Below are 17,000 nucleotides of genomic sequence, written 5' to 3' on the forward strand. Positions count from 1 at the left end.
TTCTTCTCTTCAGTGCACATAACTTAATTATTTTGTGTACTTATTGATGTGCGTTTCTTCTAGACCATAACTTGATGATGATAGGACTTATTTATCTTCTATTAATAAATACTTGCAGCATTAATAAATGAACATGTCAATTCTAAAACAAATTTTACCTTTCTTTACAAACAAATGTTAAAGAAATACAAACAACACTTTCAGAAATGGTCTATATATTTACACAGAACCACAGTATCTCAATGCGGCACCACCGTTACATTAAATCTAATTTGTCTTGCCACAGATCTTATCAGGCACCCTTTGCAGAAGCTAGGGGATGCTTTACAGCTTCCTATGGGCTTATTCCCATATAAGAAAACAAGATTTCCTGAGACAATTCTATTTCTTTCACACCCACATAGAGGGAGAATAGGACTGACCAAGTGCTGGTTTATTTCAAATATTTTCCAGATTATTTGGTGCAAATTCTTTTCTACAATATCCCATTGTCATTTTTAAGTGAACTCGGCAAGGCTCAGGGCTCTGACTCATGAATGTTCACTTTCTTACTGGATTAAGTAGGCAGTCACAGGCAAAAATGTCTGATGACTCAAAGTTTCTCTGAGCGTATTCAAGTTTTTTCCCTTTTGGAAATCACTCTGAGTACAAGTGGGAGAAATAATGATGTGCTATGGGTCCTTTCTGTCATTCCTGTGCAAACAGTACACTTTTTAGGACTTTTACCCTTTCAGAAATATTCCAGTTTATCAAGGTCCTCTTAGCCACTCCCTTATTAAAGGAAGAAATTATTTCCTCCTGTGCATTTAGTTTGAGAAAGTTTATAACAAATAATTTAAATTAAACAGAATAAATGTTCTGGAAATTAGAGAATAGTAGGTGAATAGACTCATTGCAAATAACCTGGAGTTTGAACCATCCTTGGGTTGAGTTACCTGGTACTGGGCTAAATTTAATCTGATGGGTTTTAATAAAAATTCAGGGAATGGTGCAGCCTTATCATCAACAAATATATTATTCTGCTTTACTAGAGCAAATAGAGTAAAAGAATATATATCAATTTGTCTTCTTAACATTAAGAGCTTAAAGTTTGTCAAATAAATAAATATATATATAAAAAGAAAATTTTAATATCTAATTCTTATAAGAAATCCTTTTTGCCTCTGCTTCCTTTGAAATAGACTACTATTTTTGAATCACAAAACCTCAATATTAAAGGATTTTTTTTCATCCTCGCATGCCCAAAATCTCAGACTGGTTGAAACTTCAACTTCACAAAGAATTAAATGTTGTATTTCTAGCCCAGAAAGGTGATTGCCTACCATTTTTATCATATAATTACTTAGATTTTCATATAGACTGTCACATACAAACTTTAAGTAACAAAATGCAGAATACAAAGCTGCCCCAAAGTATAATAACTCAGGTATTCATTAGATCAAAACATAAAGGAAGTTACTATGAAAAAATTTAGTCTATGTATTTAAGAAAATTAATCATAGGTAAAAACAACTTTATTCCATAAAAGAGGACAACTCTGCCATAAATTTGTTTTAGCAATAGCAATAATAAAAAAAAATACTTCTTGTTTTAAGAAAATCCAGTTATTTTCAAAATTTTTAGAATTCCCCATTTGTATATATTCACACTTGTTGGAGAACTACATCCAGAAATAACTCATCTCATTTAGTACCTCTCTCTTTGAGAAAGTATTCCATATATAAGATATATATAGCAAATGCTCTAGACTTTGGGTGTAAATGTCAAATTAACAATCCAGTAAATACTAGCCATTCCCTTTTATTTCCCACAAATATAAGAAAGCCATGTTTTAGTGGCCTTTCCTCCCCTAACAAGTCTAAGAGTTCCTGACATTCATCTTCTTTGTCTTTATATTCTCAACCAGTCATTATCTTCTAATCCCCTGCTCAATTTTTTACAGGTGGCATACTATCTCTGCAAACCACCTTTTCCTGTCTGTTACCTAAATTCTGCAGTCTCTTAACTGCAATTTGAGCATAGAGCATAAGTCATCAGAAAGCAGGTAAAACAGACTGGTATTTAAAAAAATATATTACATAGGTTCAGGAATCAGAAATGAACAGGAATGTAGAAGGAAAAAAGCTTCAGCTAGATACCAGGCATCACGGCTTCTGGACTCCATAGGATTTGTTCATACCAAGAATAATTACAGCCTCCTTTTCCTCTGTAGGACTACTGTGACCACATTTTTATATACCAGGCTTCTCAGAATTTTCAACTCTCTCTGGGGCCCAGCAAGAGGAAAATCAATAGTGCACCCCTCACTCACCCATTGTCTCAGCCAACTTTCGATTGTACTTCTTAACTCTATAATAACAATTTTGTTCCTGGGGTAACAAGTTTTGACATTAACACACTAAACAGATTATTCTTCATTGTGACAAATTTCTTCATTCCACAATAAATTAGGGTTTTGATTTTCACATAACATAATACTGGGGGCGGGGCGGGGAGCACTTGGGTAGCTCAGTTGGTTAAGCATCTGACTCTTGATTTTAGCTCAGGTCATGATCTCATGGTTTGTGAGATCAGGCTCTGCGTTGACAGCATGGAGCCGGCTTTGGATTCTTTCCCACTCTCTCTGCCCCTCCCCTGCTCACTTTCTCTCTTCCTCTCTCTCTTTCAAAAATAAGTGAATAAACATTAAAAAAGAACATAACACATAGGCTTACTGAAAAAAGAGAAAGAAATACACACACACATACAGAGAGAGAGAGAGAGAGAGGGAGAGAGAGATTTTCCATTCTAAAGAGAATTCAGTTCTCCAAAATATAAACTAGGAAACCCCATTTCTGGCCCTGACAGAATGAATAACTGACTAGATTTGCCCTCCCATATTAAACAACTAGAAAAATAAAGAAAACATATGAAAACATTTGTTTTCAGAGATTGGACAATAGGCAGTGAAGTAATATGATTCTGAGGTAAGGGGAACAAACAAGTTGAGTCCTAAAGCATAATTGGAATTTGAGGTTGCTGACATTTCCTTCACTGTTAATTCAGTCCACATTCCGGAAAGAATTTTCAAAACTGTTAAAGATTTTTTTTTTCATAACAGAGACACAATAGGAATGATAAGCAGAGAGGGATAACAGTTTCACGTGTATTAGTCAGTATATAGGAAAAGAGCAATTACCCTAGAAATGTTCGACAGATAGGAATTCAATACAGGGATTTAGAGCTAATGTAATTGTTGGAAGGACCATGGAAGTGTTCAGGGAAAGACAATGTTGGATTTTAGGACATTATAAAGTGGAGGAACCACAGGAATCCACTGTTGATGGTCAAGGTTATCTACAGCACGAAACTGAATGATTTTCGATAAGATGTTCAGAAGCTTTCACATGTATCCTTTGCTGCCACAAAAACAATGGCAGCTAGTACTTGGCCTTCTCTTTCCAAGCATCAACCAGTATCTTTCATTGATGGAGTCTAACCAGGACTCTGGTTGGGGGGTGAGGATTCTTGAAAATGCACTCCAAGCTTTGACTGCTATAAATACAGGACAGTAGAGACAATATGACATGGTAAGACATGCAAACTGTAGACATTTTATTCATACAACAAATAATTTTGAGTATCTATTTACAATATGTGAAGCATTGCACTAGGCTGCAAGAGGAGGCATGGAGAAATTAATAGATGTTCTCAAAAACTTGCAATGTAGAAGCAAAGATCAGACTTGTAGTGAATACCACCGTTGAGAGAAGCACAGTAAAACCTTGGATTGTGAGTAATTTGTTCTGCAGGGAGAGCAAACATTTCTAATAAGTTTTAACTTGATAAATGAGCGATGTCTTGCAATATGAGTAGTATGTGATGCTGAATGTCACATGATCGCAACTGAGCCAATGGTTCTTCTCTCTCTCTCGCCGTGGGATTGTGGGTGATCATCTCCTATGTTTGGATGCTCTGACTCAGGCAGAAATCAGTGATTTTTTGGAATGTTGGAAGATGCCCACAACTGGCACCAGTGTATTTTTTGCCACTTCAAAGCACCTATGGACAGTCCTTTGTTTTTCTATTCAAGAGTAAGCTTAGGAATGCTTTGCTTCATTCTAAGTCAGGCTGCCTGCAGATATAGACCCTTTCTTCTGCTGCTTTATTGCCAGAAATCCTCAAGAGGAGGTAAAAGCAAGTGTCTTTGGGTAGGTTCCTTGTTAAAGTTGCAAGAAAACAGAAATATTTCATGGAGCCAATAGATAGCAGTGATTCCAGTAGTGAGAGTGAAAGACATCCTACACAATAAGCCTCCTCTCTCTTGTCTCCCTCACACCAGCCCTGAAGGTTTTCAAAGGTAAGTACAGATTAATTTGTTTATTTTTCTTTATATTTTGTATTTTCTTTGTTATTTCATATTATATTACAGTATTGTAATCATTTTTATATGAATATTTTGGGGTTGTGAAATGAATCATCTGAGTGTCCTTTATTTCTTATGGGGAAATTCACTTTGATATACAAGTGCTTTGGATTATAAGCGTGTTTCTGGAACGAATTATGCTTGCAAACCAAGGTTTTACTGTATGTGGTTAGTACCAAATCTGTAATGTAAATAAAATAATTAGAAAATAGTGAAAGCATTTAGGAGATCCAAATTTTATATTGTTTAATTAATTGCCTTGTATTTTAAATTAATAATCCTTTCAGTCACTCAGCATTGCAAAAAAAATTTGCCATGTTTACTTAAATGTAATCCACTGCAAATGACATGTTTTCCTTAAATGGCTGAGCCATTGCTAGCCTGTGACTTTTTAGATGAATTATAACTTTGGAGTAGCTTCCCTATTCCAGAGTCCATACCTCAGCTATGCACATGGAGGATATCTACTTCATTAATTCACTCAGGGATTAATATGTCAAGGGTTTGACCCCTACGAAACAATACATAACAAGCAAATGTACAAATCAGAAGGCCAATGTTTAATTTACCATGAGAGACTCATTTAACCAGGTCACTGAGATTGGCTGTATAAATGGGGCATAGCTTTTTGATAGGAGGAGCTTGTGCCTGAGAGTCAGTTTGGAACTGTCCACTCCTTGCATCCTATTGCACAATTGTTAAAGCAGTGAATCTTTTTGTGAGTGACAAATCCACTGAATAAACAGAGAAAGACTCTAAGTCTTTGCCTTAGAGCAGTGCATTGCAATGATGACAAATCCTTATGCAGAAATGTACTTTCTACACAACACTACATTTGTGTTTGTGATTGACAGAAGCATGTAATTATTCCTGGACTTTCAGCCTACTGTACTTTGGTTTTACTTTTCATGGGCATCTGCCTGGTAATTTTTGGTGACACCTGGACTTATTTAAAACATCTCCTAGCGTGGGTTAACTCTGCACATGGCTTATTGTTTTAAATATTTTTAATGTTCATTCATTTTTGAGAGACAGAGAGAGGCAGAGCGCAAGCAGGGGTGGGGCAGAGAGAGAGGGAGACACAGAATCCAAAGTAGGTTCCAGGCTGTGAGCTGTCGGCACAGAGCCCCACGTGGGGTTCACTGGAACTCATGAACTGTGAGCTCATGACCTGAGCCGAAGTCGGTCGCTTAACTGACTGAGTCGCCCAGGCACCCCTGCATATGGCTTATTGTTTTAATTTTCTGTTGATTCTTACTAGCTACAATTACAGAGGGTGATAGTTACAACTGATCTCCAAATGCTAGGGGCGTGCTTCATTCACTGTTTGGAGATACATTGACTACAGTTAATATTGGTAATTATAACTATAAATACCCTCCAAATATTCGGGGTCGTTTTTAATAAAGGTTATGAAACATTTTAAAGCTACTTTGTATTATTTTAATGAATTAAATACACACTGCTTTTTAACAGTCGTGCAGATGTCAAAAATTGCTCTCATTACTCAGAGAAAAGTTAACACCATATTGTAAAATATTATTTTTATCTCAGCAAAGGTTTAAAAACAATTTCATTCTGATCCTCAGCCTCTTATTCTACTTAAACTCTTCTTTCATATGTAGTGATACAGATTTCTATTTTAAGTTACTAACAGTTTGTGATTTTTGTCCCTTTCTCTATTTGCAATGATAATTGGCTAATTAGAGAGTTGATCATTCACAAAAAAAACACAGCACTGTTGAGAAGCTGGCTTTGGATATGCAAATGTTCTTATGTATCAAAAGGGATTATTTTTAATGTTTTCCCCCCAAAACTCAAGCGTTATTGCTTTACTTGTCTTCACTTCTGAAAGGTCATCAATGACATTTTTTTAAAGCACACCAAAAAAAATAAACTGTGATTAATTTGTTTTACGAACTTTGTACTTTTATGTTTGTATACATTTTTTTAATGTGCCACTATCATTTATTTATGCATAAAATCTTGGCACAACCTACTATGGCGTTAACATTCAGTTCATCTTTACATGTGGTCATTAGCACATTAATTTTTTAAGAATTATAAAGCCTCTTTTAGAAATTTTTATGGGAAAGGTATATTTACTCAAAGAATGTAAATTTAGGGGCGCCTGGGTGGCGCAGTCGGTTAAGCGTCCGACTTCAGCCAGGTCACGATCTCGCGGTCGGTGAGTTCGAGCCCCGCGTCAGGCTCTGGCCTGATGGCTCAGAGCCTGGAGCCTGTTTCCGATTCTGTGTCTCCCTCTCTCTCTGCCCCTCCTCCGTTCATGCTCTGTCTCTCTCTGTCCCAAAAATAAATAAAAAACGTTGAAAAAAAAAAAAAAAAAAAAAAAAAAAAAGAATGTAAATTTAAAATATCTATTTTTCAAACTAAATAGGGCACTAAATAGAACCACATCTATCTCTTGGTTCCCAGTCCAGGGATTATATAGTTTTTAAATCTTTATTTATTTATTTGGAGAGAGAGAGAGAGAGAGAGAGAGAGAGAGGAGACACGTGGGGGAGGGGCAAAGAGAAAGAGAGAGAATCCCAAGCAGGTTCTGTGCTGTTAGCGCAGAGCCCCACGCAGGGGCTCGATCTCGCGAATCATGAGCTCATGACCTGAGCTGAAATCAAGAGTCAGACACTTAATTGACTGAGCCACCCGGGCACTCCTGTATGATTTTCTTTTTTTATAAAGTAAAAACTACAACAAATCCAAGGTTTTTGAAAGCTCATTTTGCAACTAATTTCTTCTGTTTCTTCGTTATTTCTTCTAAGTAACTCTTGTTCATGAGCATCTATTAATCTTAGGGCAATATTAGTTATTTCTAAATCTGTCATTTGCTATCTGCTTACTATGTGCAGTTTACAGATATTATTTCATTTGACCCTTATACAAACTCCATTAAATACAACCAGAAATTTTAGAGATGAGGAAAAAGAGGCATAGAAAATGTGAGTAACTTACTAAAGTCCTACAGATAACAAGCAGCCAGTCTAAGAATTGAGCATATGGCTACATGATCCAAAGTCTGTGTTCTTAACCTCTTCGCTATCATCAAGCTCTACCTCTGACCAGCTATTGCAACGGAAGACAAAAAGGTACTTACATAACAATACGTAGCTTAAGGAATGTACTTTCATTTTGAAACAGATAACACCTCTCAGAGTTCAGCTTTTCTTTGAGCAGGTCAAGATCAATGTTGCATTACTTCCAGTGCCTGAAATGATAATATCTCTTAGCTTTCCTTGTTGTCCTTATTGAGTCACTTCTAAAAGATTTTTCTATATCGAAAGTCAAGTCACCTGATTCAACCATCTTGGCCATGGCTTTTTGGATCATGATGGGCATCTGACCCATGGTTTATAGTCTAGAAGAAGTCTAGCCCAAAGCTTCGCTCCATAGAGATGATGACTTGGCCAATAATATATTGTCATTAGGAGAGTTTGAATATAAAACTATAAAGGGGCACCTGGGTGGCTTCATCGGTTAAGTGTCCGACTTCAGCTCAGGTCATGATCTCATGGTTTGTGAGTTCAAGCCCCGAATCAGCTCTCTGCTGTCAGCTCGGAGCCTGCTTTGCATCCTGTCTCCCTCTCTCTCTGCCCCTCCCCCACTCGTGCTTTCTCTCTCTCTCTCTCTCTATCTCAAAAATAAACATTAAATTTTTTTTTTGAATATAAAACTATAGAGAGATGTTGTTAGTTAGTGGCCTGAGTGGGGATATCTGGTTATAGGAGCAGAATCTAAAAGATAACTAGAGGGGTGCCTGGGTGGCTCAGTAGGTTAAGCGTCCAACTCATGATTTAAGCTCAGGTCATGATCTCATGGTTCGTGACTTCAAACCCCACATCAGGCTCTGTGCTGGCAGCACGGAGCCTGGTTGGGATTCTGTCTCTCTCCCTCTTTCTCTGTCCCCCCCCTGCTTGAGCTCTTCCTCTCTCTCTGTCTCTGTCTCTGCCTCTATCTCTCTATCTCTGTAAAAATAAATGAATGAACATTAAGTTATCTAAAGGGGCAAGAACTATAGAGAAGAGAGGGGGAAATCAAAGCAACCAACAAGAAAGCAAGGTCATGAACTCTTGCCCACTCACTCCTTTAATTCTCTTGATGAATGTTTAATTCTCCTACAGAATTTTCTCATCTTTTATGTCCAGCACATTGGCTTCAATTCCCGGCTGTTCTACTTATGTCGTGTCTTAAGCTAATCTCCTACCTCTTTCAGACAATGTACTCGTCTATAAAATGACAGGGCACATATTGTGTGATAGCTCCGGGCAAATGGTAGACCCTCTAGAAACATTACTTGAATTTACATGTGACACAGCAATTCTGCATTGAAGCTTTATTCAAGATCAGGCTCTCTTCCCACTTATTCTGCCCCATTTTCTCCTCTCCCACATCTTCCCTCATTTCTCCTTGGGATGAGAAGAGAGGGGAGCTCGGTTAGATCCCTAGTTCAATTACATCCTGAACTTCCCTGCTAGCTTCTACACTTACATTCTATTTAAGACTAGACTCTAAATAGGAGGAGACCGGTGGACCTAATATACCCAACATCGTTGTTTTTCATTGTTGTTGTTATTGTTTGTTTGTTTGTTTTGTTTTATTTTCGTTTAAATCAAATTCCCAATCATCCTTTAAATCCATTTCCAAGAAATTTCATCTGGTTTCTCCCACCAGGTTTATTGTCCCTTGTATCAGAATTCCTTTTAAGACTATCTTATCACTCCATCAAAGTGGCAGTCTCTGAGGGCAGAAACAATATATTACTCATTTTTCATCTCTAGAAGTATATAACACAGTACCTGGTACATAGAAGGCATTCAATAAATATGTGAACTGAAATGCAATGTGCTGAGCCATGGGGCAGGCTGCCTGAACAGAAGCACTTACCAAATCAAAAGGGCAGGGGAATGCTTGAGCTGGTTTTGCTGATTTCAGGCCTTCTGTCCTTCCGAGATGTAGGAGATTCACCCTTATTGTACATGGGTGGCTGCTTTACCACACCCCAGAAGTGCAGGTGCAGATATTAGCATTGAGCAGATTTGCACAAATGAGAACTCTTCGATTTGTCATGAAAAGCTAGGATTCCAAGAAAGAAGGTGATAAGTTGAAAAATTAGGGGAAAATATGTTGTAAGAAGAATCTGGCACACCCCTTCCCCACCTCCATATTAATGAAATGAAAAGGGTGGGGGAAGGAAATGTTATGCTACACATTGGCAGGAAAATTGTGCGTGTCCTGTGAGCAGATGAACATGGGACTGTGAACAGGAAGCTGATTATTCCAACACATTCTAGTTCTCACTGGAAATATCATCCTGGAGGAAAAGTCCAATATCTCTACTTTTGGATCACCTACTGCTCTAACTTTCTGTATTTTCTTGGACTGGAGATAAGGAGACATGTAACTATCTTAGAGGCAGGGCATTTAAAACTAAGGTAGATAGGGGTGCCTGGGTGGCTCAGTTGGTTAAGCATCTGACTCTTGATTTCTGCTTAGGTCATGATCTCACGATTCGTGAGACTGAGTCCTGCATCGGGTTCTGCGCTGACAGTGCTTGGTACTCTTTCTCTTCTTCTCTCTCTCCCTCTCTCTCACAATAAATAAAAACTTAAAAAAATAAGGTAGATATTTATTACATATATGCATTCAGCCAAAAGCTGACCTCGACTTACCATACTACCATTTGTGGGAATTACCTCTCTCTCTTTTTTTTTTTTCTCCCAATTATCCAGGGAGAGTAACTTATTTTTTTATATATTGTCCGACCAGTATAGTCACATGTGATTGTCCCAGTACTAGTAACTAAAGCAATCTAGACCAATCAGAATCTCTTTCTTTCTTTTATTTTTTTTGTAATGTTTATTTTTGAAGGAGAGAGAGACAGAGTGTGAGCAAGGGAGGAACAGAGAGAAACGGAAACAGAAAGGGAGACACAGAATCCAAAGTGGGCTCCAGGGTCTGAGCTGTCAGCACAGAGCTGGACGCAGGGCTCGAACTCACAAACCGTGAGATCATAACCTAAGCCAAAGTTGGACGCTTAATGACTGAGCCACCCAGGCACCGCTAGAATGTCTTCCTAAAATGGGTACTGAGATGGGAGAGAATTCAGCCTATAATGTAAGAATTGGAGAGCCTCTGTCAGCCAGATTTTCTACTCCTTGGACCAAAGACATAGAGAAAGCTAAGGTGGTACTGAGGTAATAATGAATAAAAATGAAATAGCTATAAAGAAAGAAGAAAGATGCTCACAGATGGTATTTCAATTATTGTTTCCAAATCATCCCTGAGGACCATTTGTTTTCTATTCCTTGCGTATGAGACACTCCCATATCCTTAAAAATGACTGCACCACCGCCCCCCCCCCCCAGGCTTGGAATTGTTTTCTGCTAAATACAATCAAATGAGTCTTAAATATTTCAATTTCAGATCACATCAATGTCAGTCTGTCTGAGAATGACCCAGACAGATCTTATCTCATCTTTATTTTTAAATATTTATGTATTTATGTTTGTTTGTTTGTTTATTTATTTTTGAGAGAAAGAGCGAGCAGGGAAGGGGCAGAGAGGCGAGGGAGAGAGAGAATCCCAAGCAGGTTTCACAATGCCAGGGCAGAGCTCAACTCGGGGCTCGAACCCAGGAACCGTGACATCATGACCTCAGCTGCAACCAAGAGTGGGACGTTAACCGGCAGAGCCCTCAGGCGCCCCATCTCCCCTCTCATCTCTAAACTGGAATCATTCCATGACTACCCAAGACTAAAAACATAATCATAGTTACCATTAAACGCGACTCTGAAGATTATTAAAGCTGGGCCATTAGAAAATAAAAGTCAAAGGTAAGAGCTGCAAAGGTTTTTCAAACAAGAAATAATCTTTAATAAATCACAGAAGCCAAAAAAATATCACGCAGTAAGTAAAAGCAGCCACTTTCATCAATCAATAAAGCCAGTTTTGTGGGGGTTTTTTGTTGTTGTTAAATTCCATAAAGTCGCTTGAAAGAAGTTGTGTTTAAAGCTGTGCTGTGCAGCGATATCCTGAGTCCCCACATGGAGGGTAGTATTTTGAAACTGGTAAGACACGGGTGTGCATCATTTGAAATGGAATTCATTAACAGGTTGTATTATTTTACTCAGCCCCCATGGAACATCACAATGAACTGATCAGCTGCCACGCTTCAGGTAGAGGGAGGTACGTAAACACGTTTTCAAATGAAAAACCTGTGGGGTTAGGAACATACACAATGTGCCCCTTGCCAGCTGATTTATCCAGTAGGACAAGGGAAAAAAAAAAGATCTTTTCTTCATTTCACTGCATTTTCAGTGTGATAGAGCACCAAATCCAGTGACTAACCCCACTAAATTACTTGGCAAGGGCTGGACCCTATTTTTCTTTGGAAAAAAAAAAAGTGGCAGTGCAATAAGATAATTTGTAGGTCTGGGTTTCTAATATACAATAATTCTGACCATTTAAAACAGTTTTTGCAGGAAATATTTTATAGTTAGAGAAATAGTTTTTGACATTTTGGGGGGAAAAGAACAATGGGCCGTTTACAGGTCTACACAGCAGATTAATGAATCTAATTGAGTCTGTAGGGAAATGTTTCAGTTTAACTACTGGAACTAATTTATACATTCACTACATCGTAATAAGTCAATTTAAGTTTCTGGAAATAAAACTGGATATCCTGGGTATAGATTTGAACTATAAATTTCTGCAAGAAAGGAGTCTGTGTGTTCATTATACATTGTAAAATTACCATATGGACCTGTCAACACTTCTTAGCACAGCTTTGTAATAATGTCATTTAGTTTAACATTGTAATGTGCCAACTGAATTAATGTGTATGACACAAAGCATGCCTCCCTCCCAACCTCTGCTTCTGGGGAGCTGTGCAACTTTTAAAGATTTTTCTCAAGGCAAGAGCCTCCTGCATTTGCATAGAGAACTTCAACACTAAGATTGAGTGTAATCACATTTACCAGGAACTGCTGAGACACAAGCCATGGGGCTCTGTTGCCTAAACTTTCCAGAAATATGCAGTCCAAAAATGGGAATAAATCTTCACCTGCGAAACCTTACTTTACAACCAATACTAATCAACATCTAGATAGCAATGGCTTTCTTCATTAATTGCTTTTTTAACTGTGTAAAACTCTTAAGAAGGAGAATTGAGGAAACATTCTGCACATAATAACACGTGATATTACTCTGTTACTCAAATGTTCTTCTCAATCTGGATACTTATAACACTCATATAAAAACATTTATATCCAGATATCATTAGACCATGACATAATATAACCCTGTGGAGAAATAGTCAAGCAAAATGGAAAATGGCGGGGGGGGGGGCGGGGAGAGGGACAACTGCTAGCATTTACCATACGTGAACCATATACATGTATAATCTGATTTAATTCTCAAAACCCATTCTGTAGATGAGGAAACTGAGACACAGAAATTAGGTAGTTTCTCTGAGGTCTTGTACCTAGAACAGTTTGGATTTGAATACAGACGGGTCTAGTGCCAGAGCAAGAGTTGCGTACCAATATACCATACTCTCTGTCCAGAATAATAATTACTAACTCTTATATAGAGCTAGTAGTGTTCCAGTAATTAAATTACTTGACTCATCCCCATAACCATCATGTAAGCTAACTGTTTTCATTATACCAATTTTATGGATGAGGAAACTGAGACACAGAGAGACAGTGGAACTAGTTCAAAGTCACATTGTTAGAAAGTGGCAGAGCGGGAGTTGGAACCAAGGCAAAGTGACTTTAGGATTTGATTTTCTTCAAAACTACCACATAGATGAAGTTGCCCTTTGAATAAAGCAGGGGTTAGGGTGCCAACCTCTGTCCAGTTGAAAATCTGCATGGACATTTTGACTCCCTGCAAACTTAACTACAAACAGTCGAATGTTGACTGGAAGCCTTACCGATTGCATAAACAGTCAACAAACACCTATGTTGTATGTTACATGTATTATATACTGTATTCTTACAATAAAGTAATCTAGAGAAAAGAAAATGTTATTACAAAAATCAGAAGGAAGAGAAAGTACATGTACATTACTGCACTGTATTTATTAACAACAACAACAACAACAACAACAACAAAAGTCCACATGTAAGTGGAGCGATGCAGCTCAAATTCCTGTTGTTCAAGGATTCGCCGTAGATAGTTTCCTTTGTGGCATATCTTAGTAAGAGAGTGAATTTCATCTTGTATTCAATCATAAGGGCTTCACAAGTGTGTACAACCATTCTTTGCGTTAGGACATTGCCTTAAAAAAAATTCCGTTTCCCTTGGAAGAGCAATGCACTATCACATAAACCTTCACAATCACGTAGGGACGCCTGGGTGGCTCAGTCGGTTAAACGTCCCACTTCGACTCAGGTCATGATCTTACGGTTTGTGAGCTGGAGCCCCGCGCCAGGCTCTGTGCTGTAGGTTCAGAGCCTGGAGCCTGCTTCCAATTCTGTGTCTCCTTCGTTCTCCGCCCCTCCCCCGCTCACGCTCTGTCTGTCTCTCAAAATATGACTAAACATTAAAAAAAAAATACCTTTACAATCACACTAGGATAGATGAGTTAATCTGATAAGCAAGCTGCCTTTGGCAGAGAGTCAAGTTTCAAGTGGAGGAACCTGTGTTAAGTCCCTGATAAAGATAAAGCTTTCAGAAAACATCCGGATGCTCCTGGAAAAAGCCATGCCCGGTAAGGAGTGAAATGATAGAAGGTCCTGAATAAATAGGCCACCACTTTGTACCACGAAGAGAAAGAACACCTAAAGCTTGGACCTTTAAGCCACACCCAACTGACCACCTTAAAAGCCACCCCTTTAAGCTGACACACCCAAACACCAGAAATGGGATAACAAAGAAACTTAACCTCTTCACAGAAAACTTCTTGCTTGCTTACAGACTAAACGTTTCATTCAGCGTGTTGTTACTTTTCTCTTGCCGCTCTGTTCCTCCCATTTACGCTCAACATTTGAACTTTGATTTTCTCTCTTTTGATCCCTGATGCTCTGAGTCTGGGCTCCCTGTCTGCTCGGATGGTTTACACCCTGGTTCTAGTCTCCATGATCTAAATGAGTTTGTCACTGATAACGAGTACCTTGGGAGGGAATAGATAGCCCAAGCCTTGTGATGAAAGTTCAGAGTCCCTGAAGTCATATGTGTATTTTTACCGCTTTGAAGTCTCGGTTGGCATGGCTGACTATGGTTGATGGTGCACGTTGCAGGAATTGTAAAAGTAGCAGGGCTTATCATACACCACCACCTTTACCATCAGTATCATTCTCAGCTATTTAGATTTGTCCTCTAAACAACTGCTCTGAGACACCCTTTGTCAAAGTTTATGGGATCCCCTGCCATTCATTCAGTATTGATGGCTATCTGCTATCTTACAGGAAGATAGAGTAGATACACTATAACTTTAGCAAGTTGCATCGAATTCTGGGCACACCTCCCAGAAGAGAACTTATATTTGCAAAAATACTGTAAATAGGTGGCTATCTGTCCAGAAAGTATGCTTCATTGCTGTTTTCCCTTTTAGTGGAACATTATAAGAAGTCTAACTGTCAGTGTCTCAGATGAAGGTAGGAAAGATTGGATGACATCGTTTAATCCACTTCAGATGAAGTGGAGAGAGGTACATCTCAGATACCATCATTTATGCCCCCAAAAGATGTTAAAGGGCACATAACACCCTGTACTTATGAGCAGTCACTTGGGATAAACCACAGTGGTTGATGCTGAGTTGACGCCAAACCCCGTTAACCAAGCGAACGGTACAATATAATAGTACCGTGCAGTAGTAATGCTTTCTGATTGGCCTCTGGTCTTCATTGTTCTGTAACATCTGTCTCATTGGCTTTAAAAGGAAGAGAAGTAAGGAAAGATTCCAAAATAACTACCTTTACCAAACTGAAACAAATACAGACATTCCTCATTTTATTGTTTATTGCTTTATTGTTTTTGCTTTATTGTTTGTTGCTTTGTTGTTTTTCAGAGCTTGCATTTTTTACAAACTGAAGGTTTGTGGCAACCCTGTGTTGAGCACATCTATTGGTGCCATTTTTTCCCAATAGCATTTGCTTACTTCATGTGTCAAACTTTGATAATTCTTCCAATATTTCATACTTTTTCATTATTATATTTGTTCTGGTGATCTGTGGTCAATGATTATGACTGGTGGAAAGCTCAGATGATAACATTTTTTAGCAATAAAGTGTATTTTAATTAAGATATATACAGTTTTTAGATATAATTCTAGTGCACACATAATAGACTACAGTATGCGTAAACATAACTTTCATATGCACTGGGAAACCAAAAAATTCATTTGACTTGCTTTATTGTGATATTTGCTTTATTGCAGCGGTCTGGAAGTGAACCGGCAATATCATCAAGGCATGCCTATATAATTCCTACAAGAGTTAAATTTCCCATATGACTCACGTTTAGAAATCACAAAACTAAGTATGATCTAATAAATTTACTGAATAGTTTAGGTGAAAAATCATTAGGACAGAAAGCTCACATTAGAGCATAAGTACCCTAGTTTGGCTTCTGCCTGGATCAGTGTGGGGCACTGGCCTTGATTCTTCTTTCCTTTGCTCCTCCCAGGCATTGGTATAGTCTTCAGCATTGGAAACCAAGGTATAGGAAGGGGTTGGTAAATATCTTACAAATTCAGGTAATGGATCTAGATCTAGATAATGTAGATTCCAAATTAGATGTTTTGGCCTTGGAATTAAGAGCTTTATAAAATAAGCTCCTTTATTAGGAAGTCCTGCCTTAGCTCTATTAACAATTTCATAAGTGTGAGAAAAATTGTAATACTTCACTATTTTAATAAATTTGTATTCTCTCTTCAACATTTTTATAGAAATGCACAAATCTCTTGTTTTTATGATCATGGTAAATGGGGAGAAATGTAAAGGATAATTCTCATTTTCTTGATTACATTTGCACTTTCCCAACCAGCTCCTTGTACTTTCACCTAATCCCTGCCTTCAAAATATGCCTAGCTTTTCCATTTAGATGAAACATAATTTGTTCAAATTGTCCTTTCCAAATTTGAAGAAGTCCTATCTAGGATATGAGGCAACACATGGCTTTAAAATACTTAGCATTTGTGTGATGCTGCTCATCTTTAATCCACTTCAGAAATATTACTAATTAATTAATTAGTTCCTGATTACAAGGGGGTAGAAGTTCAAGGAGAAAATTGACAACATTTCTCCACCTTTATAAGAAATATTGCTTATTTTAGAGAACATTATTTCTCCTGAGCAATCTGTACTATCATAAAAAGTATTGCAGATGCCCTTTGCTGGGACTAGGTACAATAATCATTAAAAATGACGAATAGTACTAATAATATTAGTACAAATGCAGCAATATTTTGTAAGGTGGATACACATTTGTTAGATTCCTTAAGAGCAGGAACTATATCTCGTTGTCCTTTGTGTCTGACACCTAACACAGTCTCTGGCACAGAACATACGGAAACATGAATTTATAGGTAATGAAGTTTAATTTAGAGAGTTTATTTCAGCCAGTGATAAATAAAA

The 17,000-nt window shown here is 37.9% G+C and overlaps 1 long non-coding RNA gene across 1 annotated transcript in view; it reads right to left on the reverse strand.

The window, feature by feature from the left end:
- Positions 1–7,531: 7,531 nt before the first annotated feature.
- The window catches only part of LOC122241399, a 33,228-nt gene continuing 23,759 nt past the window's right edge, over positions 7,532–17,000 (reverse strand). Inside the window, exons 3-4 of the long non-coding RNA XR_006221510.1 lie at positions 9,305–9,493; positions 7,532–7,628 (exon numbers count right to left, since the gene is read on the reverse strand). This is a non-coding gene — a long non-coding RNA (uncharacterized LOC122241399). The remainder of the gene's footprint in view (positions 7,629–9,304; positions 9,494–17,000) is intronic.

The sequence above is a fragment of the Panthera tigris genome, chromosome C1 (genome assembly GCF_018350195.1).
Source record: "Panthera tigris isolate Pti1 chromosome C1, P.tigris_Pti1_mat1.1, whole genome shotgun sequence".
NCBI lineage: Eukaryota > Metazoa > Chordata > Mammalia > Carnivora > Felidae > Panthera > Panthera tigris.